The sequence below is a fragment of the Pristis pectinata genome, chromosome 9 (assembly GCF_009764475.1).
Source record: "Pristis pectinata isolate sPriPec2 chromosome 9, sPriPec2.1.pri, whole genome shotgun sequence".
Classification (NCBI taxonomy): Eukaryota; Metazoa; Chordata; class Chondrichthyes; order Rhinopristiformes; family Pristidae; genus Pristis; species Pristis pectinata.
In genome coordinates, this window is record NC_067413.1 from 76,325,330 (window position 1) to 76,340,994 (window position 15,665).

Here is a 15,665-nt window from a genome sequence, read left to right on the forward strand (position 1 = left end):
TGAAAATGCCAGAGAAAGAAAATCAGCAGATTAGGCAGCATGTTTGGAGAGTGATCAGTTCAGACCTGAAATGTGATTTTTTTTTTTCTCTCCCTTTCTCCATAGACACTGTCTGATCTGGTGAATATTCCCAACATATTCTGTTTTTATTTCAGATTTGTGACAATCTGTATTTTTTTTTACTTTGATTACAAATGAATTTTGGAGGTGCAGTATGGTGCATTGATACAGCCATAAAGACATACTTAGCCTAAAGATCAAGGATACATTTCTAAGCTTGAATCCAACTGAAAACTCATTTCAGTAGCTTTCATGATCAGAATGCTTTACCGATCTGCTCATGCTTTTTTTTGTTCAAAGTACAAGATAACTCGTACTTTTAAGGTTCCAAGTAAACATCTCAAAAGCAGCTAAGCAAGAAGGAGAAGCTTTCTGCAACCTTTCCTGTGCAGGAGCAAAAAAAAAGTCAGGCTCATATGTGAATCTCCATAAGTAACCATTGATGGAAGCTTTAAGGAAATTGGTTCAATGCCAGTCTTGGAGAGATTGGCATTTTACTCCTGTTCAGCTTTTGGAATCACTGTAGATGACACCCCTACTCTTCGAGGTCCTATCTCTGATTTTACTGCTACGGAAACCTCCTTGGCTCTCCTGAGTGTCCAGCACATCATCAGAATTTGTTGCAGATGCAAGTAGTTTTCTCTTCCACTCTTCTCGTATTGCATTATTTTAACCATGTGCATGAAAATTAATCCCACTGGGTCCAGGAGATTGATTATCCCTCCTCATGCCTTATTTGAAAACTTGGATTTCCAAAGTTTGCTCAGTAAGCTTCTCCCAAGGGTTCATAAATGTTTCATTTTTCATGAAGTAACACAACTCTTTAACATATTCTTCTTCTCAACAAATTGCTGTTCTACCTGCTACAGTCCCATTATGGATCTTTGTGATTTCATTGTACCAGCAGCTATGAATTTCTCCTCTATTTGCCCTTTGAATATATTTCTGCATGCAACTGTTCTCATACCTGTAAGCTTCAATTTGTTTCTCTCTGAAGGATTGCTTTGAAATGGAGATGCCTTATCAAAGTTACTGTTGCATGGATTCCTAGTCCTTAAAGGACTTCAATTTCATAACTTATTATTGGTCCTGACAGTCAGAGACAAAACACCATTTTACCTTATGTCTCTGTTGTTGGAGCCATACTAAATTAGTACAAATTCTTCAGTCTACATATGAACTTTTCCAGGACACTCAAACCACATTTTCAAATATTCCAGTTTGCCCCTGTTGAAGTGTTTATGCAAATTCTGTTCTTATTTAATACTTTAAAATTCATCTCCCCAGCAATTATATACCCAACAACTTGTCTATCATAATTTTTAACTGCAATTGGTGTAACCTATTAGTCAACTCTTAGCTGTAACTCACTTGTCTTTTCTTAGCTGATATTTGGTTGATTTAAGTATGACTTCTCTGTACTGGTTTAGCTTTCCTACATTTTCATAGAGTGGATTCTCTTTCTGCTGGAACATTTTAACAAACCTCTTGTGTCAAAGTTATTATTGCATAGATTTCTATCCCCTATTGGATCAATTTCATAACTTATTAGTGGTCTTGACAGTCAGGGATGAACTACCATTTTACTTTCTTTCTGACCACAGATTGCAACTCCATTGCATCCACATTTTAGGCAGTAAGAATGTTGCATCGGTTCCAAAATAGCCTCCACACATTTGTTGTGAAAGTCTTGCAGAGACTGTTGCTGATGGAATTGGCAATTGTTCAGCTAAGCCACCAGAAATAAGCAAAGGAGGCAGGTCTTCATATCAGTTAGCATGCTATGCTAATTTTGATGCCAGCTCTGACGTTTTGGAGCTCAACACCACAGCTCATGTCTTTGCTCAACAGCCGAAGGTGCTACAAATGGCAGGAAGGGCCAGCTCTCCATGCTCCTGCTACCAGGTATTTGCTGATTGACCTTTACTACCAGTTGCTGTAATTTTCCAAGAGTATGATGCTTTCTAGAGATCTCCTAAAGTTGCTAAAGTCCTCAGGGAATCGTGTGAAATATGGCAAGGGACTCTTTGATTATTTTAAGCCTGCTGCCTAAAACAGTCGTTGCTAGAAATAGGTGCATTGGAGGACATTACCCTGGAGAGCAGCATGACTGGGAGAATGAATGGAGGACACACCGGGCAGGACAAGCTGCTGGAAGAGGGAGGTAAAGACCAGAATATCTCTCAACAGGCAGTCATATCTGCCCAGCATGCTTGGGGGCCATTCTCAATTAAAATTGACCAAATAAAAGTAATGAAAAGAAAAAAATATCAGGGTGACTGAAGGAGCAGTATTTCAGCGACACGGAGGTCAATACTGCAAAGTGAGCATAGTGCCACAGAGTTTGGTGTGCCTTCTAAGGGAGCTGACTTTGCCCAAGTGAGTAAGCAGCATCATTTGGGACACCTCTAGATTGGTCTCACTGAGAGCACCAGCTGCAATATGGGGCATCAGCACTCAGCATCATTTTGCTGGCTACCTGGTGTATTGCAGAAGCATTGGAGTCAAGGTTAGGAAAAAAGAGAGGATAGGAATTTTAAAACAAGTTGTTTAAGGCACCTTGCCTCACAGTGCTGGTTACATTACAGAGGTGATTCATTTAGATAGAATTTGTGGTGTATTGAGTCTGGTCCACAACTGGCCCTGTCTTCATGCATTCTTAGCACAAGTGCACTTTGAGTATGCTGTAAACCTCAGGCCTCCTTACTACTTTCTATGCAATTGATGTTTAAATTCACACTGAGAATATAATGTCAATTGTTGTAATATTCCTTCAATGATATTGTCCAAACATTGACACATTAAGTAGTTTAAATCAGTATACAATGTAACAGAACACCAATTTATTGAATTGGAGAGTTATATTGTTGGAATCTGTGTTGACTACCAAAGACAAATATTTGTCTATAGGTAATGTTTCATTACACCAGTTCCTTTGAACATGGTACGTGTTTCTGAAATATTCAGTTTCATACAGCAGAGAAAGTCCAGAGGAATGGTCTATTGTGCAGGTGTCAGTGATCCCAGCCAATGGAACAGTCTGTATAATTCTTCAACTGAGGGAAGAAAGCTAAGGATAAGACATTTCTCATTCTAGGTTGCATGTGACCCAGGTTTAGTATTTTAATACATTCAACAGATGTACATTACTCTTCACTTTACAGATTTCTTTCCTTTGTGAAGAAACTAAAATAATTTATGGTTGCTCAAGAAAAACAGTTACTCCATATTAAATTCATAGTGTTGACTTTCAATTTGGTTGTAAATATAGAGAAGAAAAACATTTGTGCCCACAGAGGTGAGAATTTGTGTAAAGCTATAGCTTTCTTTAAGTAAATACTTTGACATTCTCTGATACTGAAAGCAAAATTCAATATTTGCTCATTTCAAAATAACATTTTGAAAGATTAGCTCATGTAGCAAAAGGATTTTTAAACCCCTTTAAGCAAATATTCTGACAGCACATGAGACTGCAGATTCTGGAATCTGAACAAACAATCTGCTGGAGGACGGCAGCAGATCGAGCAGCATCTGTGGGGGGTAAAGACATTGTCGTGTTTCAGTTTGAAGAGTTCCTCCAGCAGATTGTTTGTTGCTATTGGTTAATAATTCTGCGGGATATTCAATCTGGAGTAACATCTGGTACATAACAAAAGAGATTAATATCATTGCATATTTGAAGATAAGATATCTTTATTAGTGACATTGAAACACACAGTGAAATGCATCTTCGGCGTAGAGTTTTCTGGGGACAGCCCGCAAGTGTCGCCACGCTTCCAGCGCCAACATAGCATGCCCACAATTTCCTAACCTGTACATCTTTGGAATGTGGGAGGAAACCAGAGCACCTGGAGGAAACCCACACAGACACGGGAAGAAGGTACAAACTCCTTACAAGCAGTGGTCGTAATTGAACCTGGGTCGCTGGTTCTGTAATAGCATTACGCTAACCGCTACACCACCATGCCTGCCTGTATTTTAACAGCAAATTAAGGGAGGGATATTCTTGTCAGCCTCCAGGGGCTGCTTATTTCTCAGGCAGAAAGTCAAGAGAAAAGAAATGCCTTTGTCTGGGTCTCCATCCAAGGATCTAGTCAAAATACTGGTATTTCCAACACATTCTTCTCAAGTGGGAAGGTAACAGTTCTGTTTCAGCCTCATCTGATCTCCCAAGAAATTCCAGAGTGATGTTATTGCAGTGCTAATGTTGGTTGGGTGGGGGGTGGTGCAGAAAGAGGGGAGGGTATGGCGTAGAGCTTACTTCCACTAAAGATGGTTCAAGGCTCTGGTAACACTATTTTGATCTGACACACTTGCTAGGGAAGAAGAACCTATGATTTGGTAAAATAGCCTATTGGATATGGAGATGTGGATTCTGGTGGGTAACTCTGGTCGAAGTGAGGTAGGGTGAGGTAGGGTCAGGTAGAGCAACCTGGAAGAATCATTGGGGTCTGAAAGTTATAAAACTATGGAGGCAATGGAACTATAGAAAATGATGGAGGCTAGGGAAATGAGTGGTGATGTCTTGGACCACATATGAATTTCCAGGGAGCAGGTATTTGAGACCTCAAAGCGCATTAAGGTGGATAAATCCCCAGGGCCTGACCTGGTGCATTCTCAGACCTTATGTGAAGCTAGAGAAGAAATTGCGGAGGCCCACGTTGAAATTTTTGCCTCATCTCTGACCACAGGTGAGGTTCTGGAGGACTGGAGAGTGGCTAATGGGGTACCATTGTTTAAAAAGGGTAGCAAAGACAAGCCAGGAAACTACAGGCCAGTGCGTCTGACATCGGTGGTGGGTAAGTTGCTGGAGGGGATTCTGAGGGACAGGATCTAGCAACATTTGGAGAGACAGGGTCTGATTAGGGACAGTCAGCATAGCTTTGTGCATGGGAAGTTGTGTCTGACAAATCTCTTGAAGTTCTCCAAAGAAGTAACCAACAGAGTGGATGAGGGTAGGGCAGTGGATGTTGTCTATATGGTCTTTGACAAGGTCCCTCATGGTAGGCTAGTCTAGAAGGTTAGATCACATGGGATCCAGGGGTAAATAACCAATTATGAATCCAATCAGCTCAGTGCCAGAAAGCAGAGGGTGATGGTCAAGGGTTGCTTCTCGGACTGGAGGCCTGTGTCTAGTAGTGTGCCATAGGGGTCGGTGCTGGGACCTTTGTTTGTAATTTACGTAAACGATTTGGATGTGAATGTACAAGGCACGGTTAGTAAGTTTGCAGATGATACAAAATAGGTGGTGGTGTACAGCAGATAGTGTAGAATGTTATGAAAAATTACAGGGGGATCTTGATTAGCTAGGTATGTGGGCTGAGGATTGGCAAATAGCTTTCAATCCAGATAAATGTGAGGTATTGCATTTTAGGAGATCAAACCAAGGTAGGACTTATACAGTGAATGGTAGGGCCCTGGAGAGTGCTATGGAACAGGGGGACCTAGGAGTGCAAGTGCATAGTTCTCTGAAAGCAGCATCTCAGGTAGACAGAGTGGTGAAGAAGGCATTTGTCACGCTGGCCTTCATTGGTTAGGATATTGAGTATTGAAGTTGGGAGGTTATGTTGCAGTTATATAATACGTTGGTGAGGTCTCACTTGAAGAATTGTGTACAGTTTTGGTCACCCTGTTATAGGAAAGATGTTACTAAACTAGAATGAGTGCAGAAAAGATTTACCAGGATATTGCCTGGATTTGGGGGCCTGAGTTACAAGGAGAGGTTGAGTAGACTAGGACTTTATTCCCTGGAATGTAGGAGGTATAAAAGATCATGGAGGGCATAGATAGGGTGAAAGCACATAGCACCTTTTCCCTGGAAAAAAGACTAAAACAAGAGGGCATAGGTTTAAGATCAGAGGTGAGAGATTTGAGAGGGACATCAGGAACAGCTTCTTCACACAAAAGGTGGTGAGTATTTGGTATGAGCTGCTCGAAATAGTGCTTGAAGTGGGTACATTACCAATATTTAAAAGCCATCTAGATAAGTACATGGATAGGAGAGGTTTAGAGGTCTATGGGCCAAACACAGGCAGGTAGGACGAGTTGGGCCAAAGGGCCTGTTTCCATGCTGTAAGACTCTATAAATTTAGGATGGAAGCAGAGATCTGACGAGACTGGTTTATAACATTAGGATATCTCAACCATACTACATTTGTTTTGTGACCAATTCCTGGAAACATCCACTTCATCATGGCAATAGTTAACACTTGTGGACTAGGTTAGAGGGTTTTCATGATGATTCACAACTCATGAGGAAACACAAGAGGCATATTCTATCTAATCTCTACACAGCTGGATCCAGAGGCTGTCCTTGTGAAGAACAAAGATAGAAGCACATTAACAACTCAAACAGATGTGCCATACATCATCTTCACAATATCAGAGGATGGAAGACTAACCTGAGCCCTCGTGGACTGAGTGGGCCACTTGACCCCAGGAGCCATTTAATAAAACTAAGGCTGATCTGATTGTAAGCTCGGCATCACATTCCAGTTTACCCATGGTAATCTTTAAACACCTTATTTTTCCAATATGCTTTCTAACTCTGCCTTAAAAATATTCAAGAACTCTGCTTCTATGCCTTTGAGGAAAAAGGTTACAAAGACTCAACCCTCTGAGAGAAAACATTTTGCCTCATTTGTCCCAGATGGATGAGCCCTTATTTTTAAACAGTGACTCCCATTTCAAGATATTACCACACGAGGAAACATTGTCTCTACAACCACCCCATCAAGAACCCGCATAATCTTGTACATTTCAATTAACCCTCTTCTAAATTCCAGCAGATGCAAACTATTCCTCAAAACAACCCACCCATTCCAGCTATCAGTCTGGCACACCTTTTCTGAATTGCTTCCAACATATTTGGATCCTTGCTTGAATAAGGAAACCGATTCTGCACAAAGATGATGTCTCACCAACGCCCTATAGAACTAAAGCATAACATTCCTAAATTTGTATTCAATTCCTTGGCAATAAACAATGTTGTTAATTTTCTTAATTACTTGCTACACCTGCATACTAGCATTCTGTGAATCATGCATCAGGACACCTAGATCCCTCTGTATCTCAGCTCTGCAGTCCATCATCGTTTAGATAATACTATTACTTTTTTTCTCCAAAATGGAGAATTTCACATTTTCCCCTTATTGTGCTCCATTTGCCAGATCATTAGCCCATTTATTTAACCAATCCGTATCCCTTTGTGGTCTCCTTACGTCCTCTTTCCAGCTTGCTTTCCTTCCTATCTTTGTCATCAGCAAGTTTAGCATCCATACGTTCAATGCTTTCCAAACCATTTATATAAATTTTAAAAAGTTGAGGTTGTAGCACTGATCTCTGTGGCACACCACTCATTACATCTTGTCAAATGGAAGGTGGAGATGGGATAAGTGATTGCAGGGGGGGCGGGAGCGGGGGGTGGTGAGAGCATCTAGGATACAGTGACTGAAATAGCATAGCTTAGCATAGTTGTGGAAAAGGATATAGACCTCTCCAATGGAAAATGTAGTCAACCGGGAAAAAGGTCAATTTTAACCTGACGTAAGTACAATGGAATCAAAGCTTGACAGGGAAAGCTAAATGAAGAATGGAAAGCCTTTCGAGATGTTTCGGCTGCAGTCTAGGTACATTCCCCTTAGGTAGAATGGTAAAGAAAAGTCCAGAGCTCCATGGGTGACCAAGCAAGTAGAGCAGAGAAAATAACAATTGACAGATACCAAGTTGTTGATACAAACAAGTGCTGGGTTGATAACTGAAATTCAAAGGGGAAGTGAAAAAGGAAATAAGTGAAAAAAAGAAAACCCGAGAAAAGACTGGTGACAAATGCAAAAGGGAATCCAAAAATACTCAATCACCATGTGAACAGGAAAAGGGTTGTCGGAGAAGTGGAGCTCACCAGACACTAAAGAGGAATTTACACCCAGAGGCAGAAGGCATGGCTGAGATATGGAATGAATATTTCACATCAACTTTCACCAAGGAAGATGATGCTGCTGGAGTCACAGCAAAGGAATATGTAACTGAAATTCTGGATGGGCTAAAAAAATAATAAAAAGATACCAGAATGGCTTGCTGCGCTTAAACACCATGTCCAGATGGAATACAATCAAGGCGGTTGGGTGAAGTTGGAGAGTAAACTGCTGAGGCCCTGGGCATAATCCTTTTAATATCTATAGATTCAGAGACTGTGTCTGATGACTGGAAATTCGCAATTGTTATGCTCTTATTCAACAAAAAAGAATGTAGGGGTAAACCTAGTCATTAGAGCAGTCAGTTTAACCTTAGTGGTGAGGAAACTTCCAGAAACAATAACCAGGGACAGAATTAGGAAACAGTAACAGTGAAAGGTTGTTTCTTGGACAAAATGGAGAACAACCTCGGAAGTTTGATTTCAAGAAGTTCCCATAATCTGACAGACCTAGGGCCAAGAAAAAGGTAAACCCCCTCACATTAGCAGAGGTATTTATACTGCGGGTCAGAACATGAAACTTTGTTGCAGGTAATGGAAAGTTGTTTTACGAAGATTTCAGAAATGAGTAGGTTGTAAAGCATACTTTTTTGCATGTGTCTATTTCTGTCCTGGTTAGGGAAGTGCAACCAGAACTCAAAAGACCATTTAGCTGAAAATGTTTGGAAACCACTGCATTAGAAGTTATGGAACAATGACAGACCAAGATCGGTTATGATTTAATTGAATAGGGAAACAGGTTCAAGGAGCAGAATTGCTTACTATTTTGAAAAAGAAAATTGCATACTAAGGAGAGACCTTCTCACCTTACCATACTTTCTGAAGTGTCTATTTATAATTTGAACATCAAATAGCATGTTTCATGAAAATTATACCATGCTTGCCCTTCACCCATATACACAGATATCAAAAACAATTATTTAGAATGAATGAAGATGAGGCTCTGAAAATATATCATCTGGCTTTTCTCTAATTAATTTATGTCACTTATCTGGGCAAATGCCATTGAGATTTCCTGGGAAATTATAGAGGCTGCACATACTCAAACTGTAGGCCATCAATGTGGACAAAAGTACTAAGTACAAAATACAGCTCGAAAGGGATGAAGTCTTCAAGACCTAACAATGGAAATATGTGACAATTCAATAAAAGCTAACATCAAATTGTTCTGAAATATGGAATTTAGAGGTCTTGTTTAGAACCACAATTCAAAATTTAAAAGGAGTAAGGTCCCCTGGAAAAAATGTAGACTATTTTATTTTAAATCATTTGTGGTAATTAGATTATTTCATCAATAAACTATTAGGGTCAAATGTTTACATATGGTTTTCCCATGAAAACATGTTGACGTACTGAAGCCCATTATAAACGCTTAAAGTTTCCATGACAAATGTTGACATAAGATGGATTACAGGAACTAATGTCTGTGGACACAGAGTGCACATGCAGAATTTTTAATAATATATTAGGGCAAATGCCCGTGACATTTTGCAGAGGAAGTCGATACAGTCACTGCAATAATCTTGCTACTGTTCTTTCTTTTTCTCTTTAAATCCCATTTTTTATTGAGGTTGTTCTTCCTAATCTTTCTTTAGATCCATTTACGTATCTTAATACCCCAAGATATTTTTTACCTAGATGCTATTGGTGGTCATTTATTTAATTGAAGTTTCTATACTTCACATTGTTTTGGATTTATCTGAGGGTGCATGTGTGGTCCTGATTCAATGGAGCCAACTCTGTTCCTTGCTATGCCTGTAGAATATTTTGATCCTCTTGTTCTTTGAAAGTCCCAAGTGGCTGTTGGTTATGCTTAAAGGGGAAACTTCTCCAACCTGATAAGATAGCGGAAGTAACAGGCAAATGTGAAAAGGCAACCTACCAAGACTTCCAAAAAAATTGAAGCATCTTTCATTTAAAATTGCTGGTGGTGAGATTACCGTATATGGACTACACAATGTTGCCAAAGTAAATGTCCTGATGCAGGGCCTCAACCCAGAATGTCGACTATCACTTTGTCTCACAGGTACTGCCTGACCTAGTGAATTCCTCCAGCAGCTTGTTTGTTGCTAAAGTAAATGTGCTCACACTTTGTTATTTAACAGTCTTATATGACAAGGCATTTTAATGATACTTAATTGCTCATCTCCTGTCATCCCATGTTTGCCTAGTGCACTGCTTTTCTGGCAATACATAGTACTTGCTCTCTGACCCATAAAATGTTACAAGCAACAAACGCCGAGCATGCTGTTCACTAAAGGTGAACTTCCTCCCGTCTTCCAGATGCTCAAGAGGAGACAATGTCAGAATCCAGTAACCAGCCTCAGGCAAGCATCTTAAACTATCTAGCATCCCCTAATCATACAATGGCGCAGTCCTTCCCAGGCATCAGTTAGCAAATTGTAGGAAAAGACAATAACAATGGAAGGAAATCAATGATAGGCAGAACTTGAAGAGGTGCAGCCGAGGGGGTCAGCACTTCCAGCTCAAAAAACCCTTCAAGTGTCGGCTTGCTTCTTCACAATCCCTGCTTGCAAATATTTTCATAGCACATTGTCAACATTACACAGATTCCCAGTGTGTGCCAAGTAAGCTGTGGCATTTGTGGGTCTGCTCGGAGTCCATAAATTGTACTTGTGTATTGCCTGACTAAGCGGCAGGCCGCTGTGATGACTGTATTCACTCCAGTCTCCACAGGAACACTGGCGAAAGCACAACTTTTATCTTGAATGCCCCAAATATGGACTCCAGTCAAAATCAGTCTGTCTGATCTGCTTTTACCATTGATAGTCAGAAAGCATCTGCAGCTGTCTGGTCCCACACAGGTCTTTTGTCAAGCTTTAGAAGTGTTCCATTGCAGGGAACAGCAGAAGTCAGCACAGACTGCACGGAATCACATCAAATGCACATCATAGAAAAGGGTCATATAGCCCGAGCAGTCCATGCAAGCACATATACTCCACTCAAGCCCCCTTCCTTCTTTTCTTATCTAAATATCAGCATTAACCTTAATTCCTTTTCATTCCAGTTTTGGTTAAAGATGAGTGCTTTGGTAGTGGTTCTCTGGGCATCCAGTGTATCCACGAGCAGGAGCAATAGGCCCAAGGGCATGGTCTCCTAGGAACAACTGACCTATTTGTATGTATCATAAAAACAAAATATCTGCAAGCTAATATTTTTCAGGGGAGTTGGACACTGCCACTTGTCATCTTTTCCCATGGCAGACCCATACCTGGGCCACTCTGCCTGAAGGTCCCTGTGCAAGACACTGGTTTATTACACTACAATTCTGATCCAATCAATATGTTTGAGAAAATTGTTGTATTAAGCAATTAGTACCAAGGAGAAAACAGTTTGCCCCATTAAAGTAAACATCTCACAGCCCTTTTGCTGGTGAAGATCCCTGGCAACAGCAGATACAAGAGTTATCAATAGTCCTTAATACCACCCATGTCTACATTTCAAAAGGGAAGTCGAATAAAGTGATCTAAGAAACAGGAAGTCCTCAAGCAAATCCTCATCCTCACATTCCTTCTGCTGTTCTGGACTCCTGGCAATGCAGATGTAAGAATGTCTTCTCCATTTATGGCTCTTGGTACCACTCACTATCCCAGTCCAAAGGTGAAGTCCTCCCCTCAAACAACTTCCAGTCACATGACACACCCTTCCTGTCATATGACAAATCACTATAGCAAACAAGCTATGGTTTAGCTGTTTAACACATTAACAATTACCACACCAGTGGTTATCAACAATGTTGGTTACACATATCACTAAGTGTTAATAAACTAAGTAGAATGTATAATTACACAATTCTAAACTGGTGACAAAGTTCTTGCCTTCTTCTGCGTCACACTTCAGTCGCAATAAGCCTGAGCTCTGTAACCAGTGGACCATTCCTGATACCTGCTACACAAAAAGGAGGATGGAGCGAGGTGGGCAATCTCTGTCTACCTGCAGCAAGGTCTTTACAACAACTGAAATGTGGTGGTTAATTGCAAGTTTCCATTGTGCCACACAAGAGCTTGAGAATGACCATCTCCCAATCCACTCTGCCTCTTTTATTCCACAGAAATTAATCCCACCCTAGCCTCATACCTAAAATATTCCAAATCTAACCATATCCTTGTAAATCTCCAGTGCACCTCTAACATCAGGGAGTTTCTTTTACATTGCTGCAAGTAAAAACAATCACTGAAGGAGAGCAAAAACAGAACATTTTTTGAAGACACTAACCCTCAACTGACCAGCGTCATAGTTCACTCAATTCTGAAAGGTACCCCATATATGTATATACACCACTCTGTTTCCCCTTTCAAAGGAAGTAAACTCATACAATCAGTTAAACAATTTACACAATTGAAATTATCCAACAAACTTTCCCTATATATGTACACAGTTATAAGTTCAGCCAGTTATAAACTCAAGTGATCAAATGTTAGGTCCACTTTATTGAATAGTTTTGCTCAAATTCCCTTGTCAACCAGTTTGTACGCTAATCCACCTTGTAATCTTCAATCTAATAGGTTTGAAGCTCCACCTTTTTACCAGTTTCTTCTACCTGGCCACGTTTTTGCCAGTGTTTTCTTTGATCCCTGGTTATGTGCACCAATCTTGCATCTCTTAAAAATTGCATGCCATCACGATGCAATGTCCTTCCAGGTCTGGGCTATTTCCTCATACGATACATCAGTGGTGGTTTCTGGTGCTAAATGCCTCACCAAAGTTTCACATGTATCCAACCCTACCACTAGCGGCAATTTTACCTACCTCTTCTCAGCCATCACTCTGTTTCTCTGTTCTACATCCTCAATGAAGATCTTGACTATGATGTCAATGAGGAAGAAAGCTGTAGTATCAGCAAGACAGTAATGGACTGATCAAGTGAGCAAAAAAATGGCAAATGAATTTAAATCCAGAGAATTGAACTCAGGGAATGTACTTGTGCAGGACAAACTGAGTGAAGGAATACTCAAAAAAAGGTGGCATATTGAGAAATGTGTAGATGTTGAAGTGCATGTCCAGAGATCCCTGAAGATGGTGGGACACAGATCTTGTGGTAAAAAATGCATTTGGGATGCTTGGCTCTGTTGGCAGAGGCATAAAATATAAAAGCAGGAAGGTGCTGCTGGAACTGGAGAGTACTGTGTAACCTTCTGGGCACCAAGCTTCAGAATGGGTACAGTACCATTCAAGAGTGTGCTGGGTGATATATGTGGTTTGACTGATTCATTGTCACACCCAGAAATTCTCCTGAGAGTTCTTCCATGGTTCAGCAGTCCAGGTGTATCAACTCAAATTTGGCATTAACTGGGTCACCGGTAGCAGAGCTTATGCCACCAAGCACAAGGCCTAGAAGATGCAGATGGAATGCTGAGCTCCCTGCTGGGCTGAAGGGAGGAATAGTAAAGGATAGGGCAACAGCCTAGGACAATAAGAAAAGCCTGAAACTGTTACTTAGGTAAGCGCCGGCAGGTGATTGGACCAATGTGCTGGAGGCTGTCCTCTTGTGGGGGCACTCAGGAAGAAACACTGTGTTCTCAATGGTGAGCTGCTGGCAAGGTCAAGCAGCTGGATTATTGTTGGAAGATCTGCTCCATACTGGGGGTCAGAATGTTTTCCAATTACTTGCCTACCACTGAGGTTGGGTGACTTGCCTATGGTCACTTTCTCCTCCTCAGATTAGTGAACTTCCACCACTCTGACATCATTGCTCCAGCCAAAGAGCTTGAACACTATCCTCTGGCCAAGTAAATTTGAGACAGGCAAAAGTCCCATTAACTTTATTTGCTATGGTTTTACTAATTTTCCTAATTTGTTTGCATATTTCTTTCTCCACCTCCTACTATTAGGAATTCTGTTGATTTAACTTTTATTATCTCATATCTCTCTCTGTTCCTATCTCATCAATGGATTTTTGTTGTTGCCGTTATTTATCATTAATAAACTCAAGTACCCCACTTCCCATTGTGCCTTCTCAATTTTCTTTAAATGTATCCAACAAAATTTAATTCAAAATTCAGATGTTTCTGTAGTTACAGATGACAGTGATGTCTCTCAGGACAATATTACATCATGATAACCATCTGCTCCATTCAAGTTGTATCACACAAGCAGCCACTGCCTCAATACCCGTGGCACCTGCAGTTGCACAATAATCTACCGGCCCAGAATAAGCTGCTAATGGACCTCCATCCCAGGAGACTGCCATCCACTCCACTTTCTCCTCCCATTTAGACCACTTAGCACACCCTAAGGGAAAACACAGAGCAAAATACATTGGTGTGATTGGATCACACCCTGTTAATGGAAATAAAATTTGGGTTAAGTGATGCAACAGAATAATATAAATTGTGGAAAATTGCAATGCTCTAAGTGGATCTTGATGTACAGATGTGGTCAATGCAGGCATTGGTTTGTTTGACAAATATATTGGGATGTATTGAGAACCTGTGCAGATGCCTGTTATGCATTGGATGTTTCAGCTCTTAACTAAATGTATTGCAGTCTGATGAACAACTCTCAATGAAGACCTAATTCGATGTACAGACATGTCCTTTGAGAGCAATTTTTCTCCAGATACTTCTAGTCATAAAGAACTCCCAAGATGGTAAAAGTGGGGGTTTAAGCTCAACTGCTGGTTTAGCCTGTGCTTCATGCAAGACACACTTGAAACATGTGTTAAGAGAATCATTATCTGGCTGATTGCCAATTAAATTGCCTGTTAGCAAGTTTTGTGGATGGCATTTTAGTAGAAAGCCCTTGACCTAATTATTTCTCCTAATAGTGAGTAAGCATGGGATTTTAAATGTTACTTAAATATATATCACATTGAATTGTTCATTTGCTGCTGGAGGTTTAAAGAAGATTTTGGAAACATTTTGTTGGATACATTACCATAGAACCATAGAACAATACAGCACAATACAGACCCTTCGGCCCACCATGTTGTGCCAACCTTCAAACCACTCCTCAGACTATCTAAACCCTTCCTCCCACGTATCCCTCTATCTTAAATTCCTCCATATGATACCGAACAATCTCTTGAACTTGACCAATGTATCAGCCTCCACCACCACCCCAGGCGGCGCATTCCATGCACCAACCACTCTCTAGGTGAAAAACCTCCCTCTGACGTCTCCCTTGAACTTCCCCCCCATTACCTTAAAGCCATGCCCTCTTGTATTGAGCATTGGTGCCCTGGGAAAGAGGCGCTTGCTGTCCACTCTATCTATTCCTCTTAATATTTTGTATACCTCTATCATGTCTCCCCTCATCCTCCTTCTCTCCAATGAGTAAAGCCCTGGCTCCTTTAGTCTCTCCTCATAATGCATACTCTCTAATCCAGGCAGCATCCTGGTAAATCTCCTCTGCACCCTTTCCAATGCCTCCACATCCTTCCTATAATGAGGCGAACAGAACTGGACACAGTACTCCAAGTGTGGTCTAACCAGAGTTTTGTAAAGCTGCATCATTACTTCATGACTCTCAAACTCGATCCCACAACTTATGAAAGCTAACATCCCATTAGCTTTCTTAACTAGCCTATCCACCTGTGTGGCAACTTTCAGTGATCTGTGGATATGAACCCCCAGATCCCTCTGTTCCCCTACACTGCCCAGAATCCTGCCAT

The 15,665-nt window shown here is 40.8% G+C and overlaps 1 long non-coding RNA gene across 1 annotated transcript in view; it reads left to right on the top strand.

The window, feature by feature from the left end:
* Window positions 1–1,912: 1,912 nt before the first annotated feature.
* LOC127574539 (uncharacterized) overlaps window positions 1,913–15,665 on the top strand; it is a 104,073-nt gene continuing 90,320 nt past the window's right edge. The window contains exon 1 of the long non-coding RNA XR_007956918.1: window positions 1,913–1,965. This is a non-coding gene — a long non-coding RNA (uncharacterized LOC127574539). The remainder of the gene's footprint in view (window positions 1,966–15,665) is intronic.